This window comes from Aquarana catesbeiana, linkage group LG09, assembly GCF_042186555.1.
Source record: "Aquarana catesbeiana isolate 2022-GZ linkage group LG09, ASM4218655v1, whole genome shotgun sequence".
NCBI lineage: Eukaryota > Metazoa > Chordata > Amphibia > Anura > Ranidae > Aquarana > Aquarana catesbeiana.
Window position 1 is genome coordinate 33631867 of NC_133332.1, and position 14574 is coordinate 33646440.

A 14574-nucleotide genomic window follows, 5' to 3' on the forward strand; every position below is an offset into this window, starting at 1 on the left:
TTTGGAGGGACATGAGGAAAAAAAGCACTCAGAATGCCACATCCGTAAATTGAAGAGGGAGCAAAAAAGGAAGGGTACTAGGAAAGTAACCACAGGTCGGACTTTTGAGGCATGGAAACAATGGGGAAATAACAAAAATAAAGTTTAATGAAAAAAGTACATGGTATAATTACAGTGTTCAAAAGATTAAAAATCATATGAAAATGATACAATTTGTACAGTGAGCCCTTGTGCGTCCACGCGTTTCGCCGTTAGGCTTCTTCAGGACATGATCAAGGTTCAAAGAAATAACAAAAAAGGAAGAACCAGTCTCACTATCTTGGGATAAACTGGGCTTCATGTACAAATATCCAATGGCCGGAAGATTCCCAAAAGTGTGGGGTGTTTCTAACCAGCTATTCAGAGATAATAAAGCAGCGTACAGCTAGTTTAATAAATGAGATTAGGATGTTACAGAAGCAGGGGAAGGTGTGCGTCTCTTGTCAACAATCTTCACAGAAATGATCATACTGAGAAGTCCAGAAACCAATAAAGAGAAAACACGTGGAATCCAAATTGCATCTTCTGCCACTTTACTTCTTTTTTTAAACAACTAGCTGGGGATTTCTTTATTTATGCCACACACTTATCCTAGATGAGGGTCCGATATAGATGTTAATTGGGGATTCCAGAATAAATAAATAAAATGGCACAAGGTTCCCCTAAAAATACATACTAGACCCTTATCCTTGATGAGGGTCTGGCATGGATGTCAAGGGAGACTTCGAGCAAAAATAGAAAAGGGTTTGGGATTCCCCCCAAAGTCCATACCAGACCCTTTGGGCCTGGTACACATTTTAAGGGGGAACCCATGCAAATCAAAACAAGAAAATAAAAAACTCAGTATGCTAGCGGGGTGTGATACAGCCCTACTAGCATAAGCTGCCCATAGAGGGAAGATATGAATGATGAGACGAGCGGACGAGCCCCTGGGAGACAGCCTGGTGCCTCACACTTTATTTTCTTGTTTTGATTTGCATGGGTTCCCCCTTAAAATGTGTACCAGGCCCAAAGGGTCTGGTATGGACTTTGGGGGGAATCCCAAACCCTTTTCTATTTTTGCTCGAAGTCTCCCTTGACATTCATGCCAAACCCTCATCAAGGATAAGGGTCTAGTATGTATTTTTAGGGGATCCTCGTTTCATTTTATTTATTTATTCTGGAATACCTCATTAACATCTATATCGGACCCTCATCTAGGATAAGTGTGTGGCATAAATAAAGGAATCCCCAGCTATTTGTTTAAAAAAAGAAGTAAAGTGGCAGAAGATGCAATTTGGATTTTTTATTTTATTTGTATCATCACAGAGTGGAACTGTGGATACAAAGGCGAGTACAAACAGTGCCACGTCCCGATAGACTTGAGATTAAAGAAAATTGTTGAATCATGGACTTTACCACCAATTTAAATGGCAAATTTTCCTTTTTAAGCCCCCGATCACACTGGTGCCACTTGTCATGCAGTTTGATGGTTCCAAATCGCAAGACAAGTCGCACCTTATTGTTTGCAAAATTAGCGGTCAAATCGGTGCAAATCTGAGTTGCACTGATTTTGAAAGTAGTTCTTGCACTACTTTTTGCAAGTTCAGGTGCGACTTGCGTAGACATCTGTGCATGAAGTCACACTGACAAGCGGCTTAGAAATCATGCGATTTCAAGTGAAGTCAAACAATTTCAAAGCCGCATTCGGTGAGCCTGAACTGTTATGCCGTGTACACACAAGCAGACTTTTCAGCATCAAAGGTCCGACGGTCTTTCCAACGGACTTTCGACGGAGTTACTACGGACCTTTGAACGACCGGACTTGCCCACACATGAACGGACTAAAGTCCGTTGGTTTGAACGTGATGACGTATGAAGGAACTAGAATAGGGAAGTTGATAGCCAGTAGCCAATAGCTGCCCTAGCGTCGTTTTTTGTCCGTCTGACTAGTATACAGACGAACTGATTTTTCGACCGGACTCGAGTCCGTCGGAAAGATTTGAAACATGTTCTAAATCTAAAGTCCGTCTGATTTTTCATCAGCAAAGGTCCGATGAAGCCCACACACGATCGAATTGTCCGGCGGATTCGTTCCGTCGGACCTTTGCTGTCGAAAAGTCCGGTCTTGTGTACACGGCATTAATGTCAGTTTTGATGTAGTAGGTTGTATACTTCATACAGATGCACCAATTCAGAGGCAAGTTAAGGGTATATTCCGGGCATGTTGTTTGAAGGCCGGTTCACATTGCTGCGGTGCGGGAACCCTGCAAATCCACTGCGGGTTCCCGCATGGCATGTCTCCCGGTGGCAGTTCACGCTGCCCTATGCAAACTGCTGGGGGTGTCGGTTAAAAGTTATTGACACCCCCAAATGAGTTCAGATATTGCAGTGCGATCTGCAAACTCAGACAGGAATCGGATCACATGGGTGTGAATATCATTCTGCTGCGGACCAAAAAAAGGGTCCTGTGCAAGTTTGATGCAAATTCAGCCATACTATCTGTTTGGCTGACATCGCATCGCACAGAGATCGAATGTGATTTGAACTGCAGTGCGTTGCGAATCACATCCGATCTCGCACCAGTGTGAACCGGCCCTAAAGGAATTTTGCATTTTTAATATAACATAGAAGGAGAAAAATTGGGACTTTTAAAGCGCACACATATACAAAATTTAGATATAAAATAAAATAAAAAATATTTATAGAATTAAAAATACATATATGAAAAAAAGGAGTAAAACCACAGTACATCAGTAACAAATAACAACAGAAGTAAATTGTCTCTTTACATGTTTCGCCGTTCACGGCTTCTTCAGGAGAATCTGTTACAATAAACTCTGTGTGTATAGACTGATCACTATGCTGTTGTTATTTGTTACTGATGTACTGTGGTTTTACTCCTTTTTTCACATATGTATTTTTAATTCAATAAGTATTTTCTATTTTTCTAAATTTTGTATATGTGTGCGCTTTAAAAGTCCCAATTTTTCTCCTTCTATGTTATTCTTGCAATAAGGGATGTGGCGCCTAAATTGAGTCTTTCCAACAGACTAGCTCTAAAACTATACTTCTCCTTTTTGCATTTTTAATGTTGCCTGCAACATCGAAATTTGAACAAAATTTTTTTTATTCAGAGATTCAGATGTATCAGAACCTCTGAATCACAATAGTAACAAATTTCAACTAACCCAAAATAAATCATAAAGAAATAATGTATTCATTCATTTGTTTCATTCAGATGACATGACGTGATAGTTTGGGCCTTTTGTTAACCACTTCAGCACCAGAAGTTTTACCCTCTTCCTGACCAGGCCATTCTTTGCGATACTGCACTGCGTTACTTTAACTGACAATTGCGCGGCTGTGCAATGCTGTACCCAAATAGAATTTATGTCCTTTTTTCCCCACAAATAGAGCTTTCTTTTGGTGGTATTTGATCACCTCTGCTATAAAACACATCCAATAAAAAAATGTAAAAAATCAAATATCTTCACCAGTTTAGGCCAATATGTATTCTGCTACATATTTTTGGTAAAAAAATCCCAATAAGGGTATATTGATTGGTTTGCGCTAAAGTTATAGCGTCTACAAACTATGGGATAGATTTATGGACTTTTTATTTATTTTATTAATTTACTAGTAATGGCGGCGATCAGCGATTTTTAGCAGGACTGTGACATTGTGGCGGACAAATCAGACATCTAATTGTCACTTTTGACACTTTTTGGGGACCAGTGACACCAAAACAGTGATCAGTGCTAAAAAAATGCACTGTCACTGTACTAATGACACTGGCAATGAAGGTGCTAACATCAGGGGCAATCAAAGGGTTAAACATGTTCCCTGGGGGTGCTTTCCAATTGTGTGGGGGATGGTTTAACTGTAGGAAGACAGAGATCCGTGAAACGCAAGATATTTGTCTTTCTTTCTAGCAGAACGGCGATCTGCCTTGTTTACATAGGCAGACCACCGTTCTGCCTCTCTCCGAACGATCGCTGGGTTTTCGGCAGACATCGATTCAGCCAGGCCCACTGATTGGCTCCCGCTGTGTCCAATCACAGTGGGAGCGGGGCTCCAGCGGCGCGTGCCCCAGAGCCTTAGAAAAAGATCATGTACAGATACGTCATTTTGTGCTTAAGGGCCACCCTGCCGCAGTACATGGCGGTCCTTAAGATGTTAACGTTTGAAGCATCCAAACAATGTAACGACGTAACGAATGATTCAAATTGATTCGGACCCATATCATTTTTATTTTGTATTAACATTATCCATTATTATAAAAAATGCACTGCATATGAAATGAAAACATATTGCAGTAAATACAGAAAGGAATAAAAGTGAAATAAAATGATTCCTACTTATTGTGTTTGGGTTGGATGGAGGTGGATCCATCAGAATCTCTGAATCATAACATAACGAATAAATCTGAAATTAATTTAGTTCCATATGTTACTTTCATTACTCTAATCAATATCGTCCAATCAGCTCATTTCATTTCTCTTTGTGGCTTGGACTAGCAGAGATGACTCGGAGTGGATTAGTAATCTCCTGAAATAACGAATTAACACGTTAAAATGAATACAGCCAATCTTCCCAAAAAACTTCCGAAAATTTGAATCGATTTGGAACGAATATACAAAACAAATCCGAATATACGCAACGAATTCCAAGAACAAATCATTTCAAACTAACCAATATGATGAAATGAAATGATTTACTTAGCAAATTAATCCTAAACCAAACAAAACCTACAAAGAGAAATGGAATGAGCTGATTGGGCGATATTGACTGGAGTCCCGTGCTTCCGAAAGTAACAAATGGAGGAATTTCAGATTAATTCGTTATGTTATGATTCAGAGATTCTGATGGATCCACCTCCATCCAACCCAAGCACAGTAAATAGGAATCATCTTATTTCACTTTTATACCTTACTGTACTTATTGCAATATGTTTCCATTTCATATGTAGTTCATTTTTTATAATAATGAAAAATCTTAATGCAAAATAAAAATGGAATGGATCCGAATCAATTCGGATCATCAGTTCTATCCTTAGCAGTGGCGGCTGGTGCTCGATAATTCAGGGAAGGGGGGCAGCAAACCAACGCCACCCCTCCTCGGTGGGAGACGAGGCATTTTTACCCCCCATGAGAGACGGACATGAATGAGGGGAACACCAGGAAACCCCCCATGGAAGACAGACGGCCTCCTTTCATTGGGAGGCAGATGTCCTACTTGGGATGACTCCGACCTCCTCTCCTTCTCTGTCCCCTGGCCGAGCCGGGGAGTTCTGGATGGGTGAGCCATCCCTGGAGTCACAGTGGGGGCTGGTGGGTCGGTCAGTCTTCCCCTGCTTCTCCTCCGGGCCACGCGTCTCCTCCCTCCTCCTCCCTCCTCCCCCTTGGCCAATAAGATCGCTTCTCCTTTCGGCCAATCGGGTATTGGGTCTCATGACCCGCTTCCTGATTGGGAGGGAGAAGAATCTGTGTGACGATAAGGAAAATTCATTCACTTTTGTCACACAATAGAGTGGGCTCTGGGGCGCAGTGCTCTTCGCCCTGAGCCCACCCTTTTTTAAAGTCAATTAGAGCCTCAGGCTTTAATCACGTGCTTCAAAAAAATAAATCCCCAATTGGAATCCATGGGTCCCATGTAGATCAGGGGGCCGGATGCATAGATGGGGGGGCGCCCGTGTGCCCCTAATGGACGGGCTGCCACTGATCCTTAGGTTTTTGCAGATGCTTCAAACATTAACAAAAGACCCAAACTATCGCATCACGTCCTCCGAATAAAACAAATGTTGTTCCTTTATAATTTATTTTGGATTAGTTGAAATTCATTACTAGTGTGATTTGGATATTTGTATACATTGGAATCCAACCCAAATTTTGATTCGTAACAAAACAAATCGCATCTGTCTAGTCCTTTCAATTCCTGTCCTGGAGACGTAACATAAAGGGATAAGAACTTTCCCTCAGGCGGTTATCACCAGTGTCCCCATTGGAGGATTTAGGATGAGATCACAAATCTGCGAATTGGATGTGGGTTTCCCTGCATCCAATTCGCATGACATGCGAGTGTGACCGGCTCTCAATGGAGCCACGAAGCGCATTGGAAAAGGGTCCTGTGCGTGTTTGGGTCCAGTTCTGGTGCGAATTCAGGCAAAAATTTAGACCGGTGAACAGACACACACCAGACCCCAGGCACGAACCCGTGGCTGCACATATGTGAACCCAGCCTTACCCCCATGGTAAAAATTTTTAAAAAATGCATTTTAACCGCTTAAGGATCACCCCACGTACATTTACTGCAGAAGGGTGGCCCTTAACCACTTAAAGTGGAGGGCCACCCTAAAGAAAAAAATTACATCAAAATGTTCCTAAAAATCTGGAGAAAAAAAATGAAAAAAAAATTTTTTTTAACTTACCAGAAATGGCTGTTGCTAGGCAGATCGTCCTAATCTGCCACTTCCTACACTGCGGTGATCTTCAGTCTTCTCCTCCTCGTGATGTCTTCTGGGGAATGGAGCGCGGTGTGTTCTGGGAACTGTGTGTGTCACAGCGCGTCCCATTCACAAAGTGCTGCGTGACTCGCGCATGCGCAGTAGGAAACAGGCAGTGAAGCTGCAAGGCTCCACTGCCTGTTTCCCTTAGTTCGAATGGCGGCGCCGGGACCCTAGAGCCGAGGGACGGGTCGGCCGACATTGCGGGCACCCTGGACAGGTAAGTGTGCTTATTAAAAGTCAGCAGCTGCAGTATTTGTAGCTGCTGACTTTTAAAAAAAATGTTTTCAGCTGGCCCACCGCTTTAACCGGTTCAATACTGGGCATTTTCACCCCCTTCCTTCCCAGAGCAATTTTTAGTTTTCAGCGCTGTCGCACTTTAAACGACATATGCGCGATCGTGCGACACTGTACCCAAACAAAATTGATGTCCTTTTTCCCCCACAAATTGAGCTTTCTTTTGGTGGTATTTGATCACCCCTGCGGTTTTTATTTTTTGCGCTATAAACAAAAGAAGAGCGACAATTTTGAAAAAAACACAATATTTTGTACTTTTTGCTATAATAAATATCCCCATTTTTTTTAAAAAAATAAATTTTTTCCTCAGTTTAGGCCGATACGTATTCTTCTACATATGTTTGGTAAAAAAATCACAATAAGCGTATACTGATTGGTTTGCGCAAAAGTTATAGCGTCTACAAAATACGTGATAGATTTTTGGCATTTTTAAAAAAGTTTTATTTATTTTATTTTTTTTACTAGTAATGGCGGCGATCTGCGATTTTTTTCGTGACTGCGACATTATGGCGGACATATTGGACACTTTTGACACATTTTTGGGACCATTCACATTTATACAGCGATCAATGCTATAAAATTGCATTAATTACTGTATAAATGTGACAGGCAGTGAAGGGGTTAACCACTAGGGGGACACAAGGGGTTAAATGTGTTTCCTAGGGGAGTGATTCTAACTGTAGGGGGAGGGGACTCATAGGGGGAGGAGACCGATTGGTGTTCCTCTGTACTAGGAACACAGGTCGGTCTCCTCTCAACTGACAGGACATGGATCTGTGTGTTTACACACACAGATCCACGGTCCTGCTCGGTTAACGGGCAATCGCGGGTGCCTGGCGGACTTCGCGGCCGCCGGGCACACGCACCGGGTCCTGAGCGCGCCCCCTAGACGGCTGGGAAGCCCAGGACGTCATATGACGGCCACCCAGGATGGGAGATCCCATCTGCGGCCGTCATTTGACAATACGCCGGTATTGAAGTGGTTAAGGACCAGCCTCGTTTTGAGATTTTGGTGTTTACATGTTTAAAAATGTTTTTTTTTGCTAGAAAATTACTTAGAACCCCCAAACATTATATATTGTTTTTTTTTTCTAACTCCCTAGAGAATAAAATGGCGGTCATTGCAATACTTTTTTTCACACCGTATTTGCACAGCGGTCTTACGAGCGCACTTTTTTTGGAAAAAAATCTTAATTTTTGAATAAAAAAATAAGACAACAGTAAAGTTAGCCCAATTTTTTTTTATATTGTAAAAGATAATGTTACGCCGAGTAAATTGATACCCAACATGTCACACTTTAAAATTGCACCCGCTCTTGGAATGGCGTCAAAGTTTTACCCTCAAAAATCATAGGTGACGTTTAAAAAATTCTACAGGTTGCATGTTTTGAGTTAGAGTAGGTCTAGGGCTAGAATTATTGCTCTCGCTCTAACGATTGCGGCGATACCTCACCTGTGTGGTTTGACCACCGTTTTCATATGCGGGCGCTACTCACGTATGCGTTCGCTTCTGCACGCGAACTCGGCGGGGCGTTTTAAACAATTTTTTTTTCTTATTTATTTTATTTATTTTTACACTGTTTTTTAAAAAAATAAAAAAAATGTATTCCTATTACAAGGAATATAAACATCCTTTGTAATAGAAAAAAGCATGACAGGCCCTCTTAAATATGAGATTTGGGGTCAAAAAGTCCTCAGATCTCATATTTACACTAAAATGCAATAAAAAAAAAAAAATTTTGTCATTTGAAAAAATGACAACAGAAAAATGTGCCTTTAAGACGTATTAGGACGTCAAAACGTCACTTCCGCCCTGCTATGGTATGGAGACGGGTGGGGGCCATCTTCCCCTCACTCATCTCCATACCCAGCAAGGGGATAGACGCGATCGCCTCCACCGCTGCCGACGGCTCCGGTAAGCGGCGGAGGGCACCGGATCGTGCTGCCGCGGCCCCGCTCCTACTGTGATTGGACACAATAGGAGCCAGTGATCATTTGGAGAGAGGCAGATCACCGTTTTGTTAGTAAGGAAGGTTAAGATCTTGTGTTCCTGTGAAGCAAGAACACAGATCTCTGTCTTCCTACAGTTCTACCATCCCCCACACAGTTAGAAAGCACTCCCCAGGAGCACATATACCCCTTTGATTGCCCCTGATGTTAACCCCTTCCCAGCCAGTGTCAGTGGTACAGTGACAGTGCATATTTTAAAAAAATGATCACTGCCATTGGTCCCCAAAAAGTGTCACTTAGTGTCAGATTTGTCTGCTGCAATGTCGCAGTCCCGTTAAAAATCACTGATTGCCGCCATTACTAGTAAAAAAAATGAAATAAAAAGCCCATAAATCTATCTCATAGTTTGTGGACACGATAACTTTTGCACAAATCAATCAATATATGCTTATTGGGATTTTTTTTTATTAAATATATGTAGCAGAATACAAATTGGCCTAAATTGATGAAGAAATTAGATTTTTTACATTTTTTTATTGGATATGTTGTATAGCAGAAAGTAAAAAAAAAAATTTTTTTTCAAAATTGTCGCTGTTTTTTTGTTTATATCGCAAAAAATAGAAACCACAGAGGTGATCAAATACCACCAAAAGAAAGCTCTATTTGTGGGAAAAAAAAGGACATCAATTTTATTTGGGTACAGCGTCGCACGACCGCGCAATTGTCAGTTAAAGCAACACAGTGCCGTATCGCAAAAAATAGCCTGGTCAGGAAGGGAGTAAAACTTTCCGGAGCTGAAGTGGTTAAATAAATTATGAAAAATGCAATAAAATGCAATTTTGCAATCTTTCAAAAGTGCAATAGCAAAATATGAGAAGTGGTTTCTTTCTAACCCCAGCCTCTTTTTATTTCCCACTGTATATGTCCTCATTCATGTAGGTGTACTGATCCGTACACCCGTGCAAAGGTGCAGTTTTTACCCCTGTAGGATGCAGGGCCAGCGCCAGCATAAGGCTGCTTAGGCAGGTGCCTTGGGGCACCAGGATGGGGGGGGGGGTAAAATCTGAATCCCCAGCCACTTGCTGGGGGTTCGGATTTTTAAAATACTTGTCTTCTGTTCCCCAATGCTGTGCCCTTTCTCTTACTGGGAGCCGCGTGGACGTTTTAGTTTCCCTCACCTGCCAGCTTAGTTTCGGAAATGAGAGAGCCATGAAATTATAGCCAACAACCAGAGCTAGATAACAGAAGTATAATGTGTATCTCTCTAGAGTGATACTCATATGGTATATACATCAGAAGGGGTTAAGACTTCTCACAAAATAGAGAGATCTCATCAATAGAGGATTCGCTATTCCTGGTTAGAGGGGTTTGGCCAGTAGAGCCCGACCCACACACCCTGAGTAGGGTAAAGGCGCCTTTCCTCACCACTCTGAGCAGCACAATTATCCCCAAAGCTTGTCAGAGTAATACCTGTGATGCTTTATATGATGTTTATACAAGCAATACTTATTAGACCCTTGTGTAACAGTGGTCTCAGGTGAGGATGAACATACCTTTTTGTCCATCCCTTTATACGGAGGAATTGTTGCCACATATGTACACATACTTACCATTCTGAATCTGGTTACTGGCTGGTTGGAGTCGTAGTCTGTCTTATTTGGTGTCCCCCTCTGCTTGGATCCAAGGCCCTTCAGCACCTACCCAGTCTGTCCTGAGGAAGCTACTAAACTGCGAAACGCGTTGACAAGCGAGCGTAAAGGCATTTGTTGGATCATACTTTTTCATACAGGTGTAATCATCTATATATATTTATACGAGTATTCACTCATACACGAAAGGATCCTGCCTTTATGTCTGCTGAATTGGGTGTCTGTTGACCTTGTTATATAATAGGGTGTTGTCTAATGTCTATATGTTTTTTAATCATTTTGTAATAAAGCATTTCTTTTTTTATATACATCTTGCCTCATGGTGTGCCTACAAAGTCTGCTATTTTTTTGAGCTATAGTCTCAATCCTTGCATATATCGATTGCATGTTGGCATAGTGGGGGTCTTTCCTTTCTATATATCTAGTATATAAAGTATATATCTTTTGTATGTCTGCAGTACCACTCTGTGCTGACATATTCCTTTTTGAATATAAAGCTGGTTAGTAGATTGGCAGCGCATATTCTGTTGACAGACAACGCCTAAATCCCTTTGGCAGTCGTCCATTTACTAGTTGTTTTTTAAGCAAACTAAAACCAGTTGGTTTAGATCCTTAATCCCCCCCCGCTTCGATTATAACTAGTGATATCATTACAGAAGAGGAAGTAAAGAGCCATCTGCTATGAAAATACAGGACTCACTTCCTCCTTTGTAAATAAGGTCTTAACCTGCTATCACTATTTCTTTAAAGTGATATTAAAGTGGTTGTAAACTCTGTCACACCACTTGTACCTACAGGTAAACCTATAATAAGGCTTACCCAGGGCTGGTGCAGGGATTCTTGACACCCTAGGCGAAACCTCATTTTGCTGCCCCCCTTGGCTCCACCCCTGACTCCACCCCCTGTTTGCTGCCCATGTAAACCCCACCTTTTTAATGAAGCGCCCATCAAATGCAGCCTCACCAGCACCCATCAAATGCAGCCTCACCAGCACCCATCAAATGCAGCCTCACCAGCGCCCATCAAATGCAGCCTCACCAGCGCCCATCAAATGCAGCCTCACCAGCGCCCATCAATGCAGCCTCACCAGCGCCCATCAAATGCAGCCTCACCAGCACCCATCAAGTGCAGCCTCACCAGCACCCATCAATGAATGTTTGCTTGCTTCCATTCATTCGGGAGTCGGGACACAGACACAGTCCTCCACCACATCTGCGCCTCTGACACTATGTGTGAATGGAGCAGCTGATGCTGAGGCTTAGTTGCTTGTTGCAGAGAGAAGAGAGTTGGAACATTAGTGGCCAAGCGCCCTAGGCAGCAGGGAGCCCTAGGCAGCTGCCTAGTTTGCCTAGTGGTAGATCCGGCCCTGGGCTTACCTGGAGGTACTGTAAATATCTCCCAAACTTGCACAGTTTAGGAGATATTTACTATAAGCACTTCTACCGACATCATCAGCGCATGCGCACTGAAGAAAGGGCCCGCTGGTGCTGTTTCTTTAGGTCCCGGCCAATCACAGCGCCGGAGCCCGTGAATTCGGATGTAACTCCAGTGAAAGATGTCGGCCGTGGGAGCAGAGTGCGGGCGGCACTGCAGGGCATCATTCTAAGGTAAGTATTTCATAATGAGCTAGTATGCGATGCACACTAGCTCATTATGCCTTTGTCTTAAATAAAACAACATATAGTTAAATACATTAAAGAATGAGGCGCTAATGATGTTCAGTAAATCAAAAATGTAATACAAATAAATAGCAAGCTGAAAGTCCATATATGATAAATCCCAACACCAAATTGTGATGCTCAAAATCGGATTCCTGGTTCTTCACCACAAGTGCTCAAGAGATGGGTGGCCACTCACCAGAGAATTATGACCCCTTTTTACAGGAAGGCAAACAGCGTTTTTGGAATACCAATTGATTCCACTGACAGCACAGTTCTACTCCACTGGCCCCTTGAGATGAAACTAGGACTCCACAAGAGACATAGAGGCATGTTTCATAGTGTAGTTTTTTTAATAGATAAAAGCAAATGACAACAACAAATGGCGATTACACTCACATGTTACAATGCCGATCCGGGCACCAGGTGTAATCAGCATGTGCAAGTTGGCTAGTCCTAAAGGGATAGCGTGAACTCCGCGTCTCTCCTAAGGCCAAGCCTAGATAGGATGTGGGATCAGAACCTGGAAAGGCGGCTCCTCTGGAGCCGCCAATGAAATGCAGCTCCCAGACCCCGGCAGCACCCATACAGCCCCACAGAAGGACACTGCCACCACCATGTTTCACTGTAGGCGCCATGCATTTTTCTTTGTACTCCTCACCTTTGTGATGCCACACAGTTTTGAAGCCATCAATTCCAAAAACATTTATCTTGGTCCAGAGTACAGAGTCCCAGTAGTCTTCTTTTTCAGCATGAGCCCTGGCAAATTCTAGGCAGGCTTTTTTATGCATGGGCTTTAGGAGAGGCTTCTTTTGTGGATGACACCCATGCATACCATTCCTCTGCAGTGTACACTGTATTGTGTCACAGGAAACAATCACCCCAGTTTGGCTTTTCTACTTCTTTAGTTAACGGTAGTGAACTTCCATGGTGATTTTCTTCAACCCTTCCCATCAGAAGACGCTCCTGTCAAGGTGATAACTTCTGTGGATGACCTGGATGTCTCTGTGAGATAGTTACATAGTCAGGTTGAAAAAAGACACACGTCCATCCAGTTCAACCATAAAAAAATAAATAAATAAAATAAAAAATATCGTACGATCCCATATACCAAATTCTATACCCATAGTTGATCCAGAGGTTGGTTGAAGTTCCATCTTTGTTACATTTTTGTATCACTATTGCTACAGTATTCTGACTCATAAGTAAAACTTTGCTGATCTTCTTGTAGCCTTCACCTTTCTTGTGTAAAAAAATTGTTTTCTTTCTCAGGCCTTGTGATATTTCTCTTCCATGTGGTGCCATTGCTGACAGCATGAAACGGGAGGGGTTTTCTTTGTTAGGTAACGCCCTTTTATAATCAACTGTCTGCTGGACACCTGTCTAATGAAAAACTAGACTCACCTGTAGTTGAATTCTTGTCAAAGCGGAGTTCCACTCGTTTGTAAGTTTATTAAGGCCCCTTTCACACTGAGGCGCTTTTCAGGTGCTTTCACGCTAAAGAAAGCGCCTGAAAAGCTCACGAAAACCTATTTTCATTAAAATCAATGAACGCTTTCACACTGGGGCAGTGCACCGGCAGGGTGGTGAAAAACACCCCTCTCCATTGAAATGAATGGAAAGCTCTTCAAAAGCACCTGAAAAGCTCTTCAAAAGCGCCTGAAAAGCTCTTCAAAAGTGCTCAGTGTTTTACTGACAGTTTATAAGCGCCTCAGTGTGAAAGGGGCCTGAAAGTCAGCAGCTACAAAAAGTGTAGCTGCTGACTTTTAATAAACAAACACTAACCTGTCCCACGGTCCAGCGATGCGGTCGCCCGAAGCCTCACTCCTTTCCCCCGCCTCTCCGTGGTTCCGGCATTGCAAGTGTGGGCACCCGGCTGTGACAGCTTGCGACTTCACAGTCGAGTGCGCACTGCACACGCACGAGTCATGCTGCATGTTCTGAATGGCCGGGCAATCTTCTGGGACCTGTGACGTGTCCCAGAAGATTGCAGAGAGAGACAGGAGGAGTCACCTAGGGGGAGAGGAAGAGTCACCTAGGGGGAGAGGAGGAGTCACCTAGGGGGAGAGGAAGAGTCACCTAGGGGGAGAGGAGGAGTCACCTAGGGGGAGAGGAGGAGTCACCTAGGGGGAGAGGAGGAGTCACCTAGGGGGAGAGGAAGAGTCACCTAGGGGGAGAGGAAGAGTCACCTAGGGGGAGAGGAGGAGTCACCTAGGGGGAGAGGAAGAGTCACCTAGGGGGAGAGGAGGAGTCACCTAGGGGGAGAGGAGGAGTCGCCTAGAGGGAGAGGAGGAGTCGCCTAGAGGGAGAGGAGGAGTCGCCTAGAGGGAGAGGTGTCACCTAGGGGGAGAGGAGGAGTCACCTAGGGGAGAGGAGGAGTCACTTAGGGGGAGAGGAGGGGTCACCTAGAGGGAGAGGAGGAGTCACCTAGGGAGAGGGGAGGAGTCGCCTAGGGGGAGAGGAGGAATCACCTAGGGGGAGAGGTGGAGTCACTAAG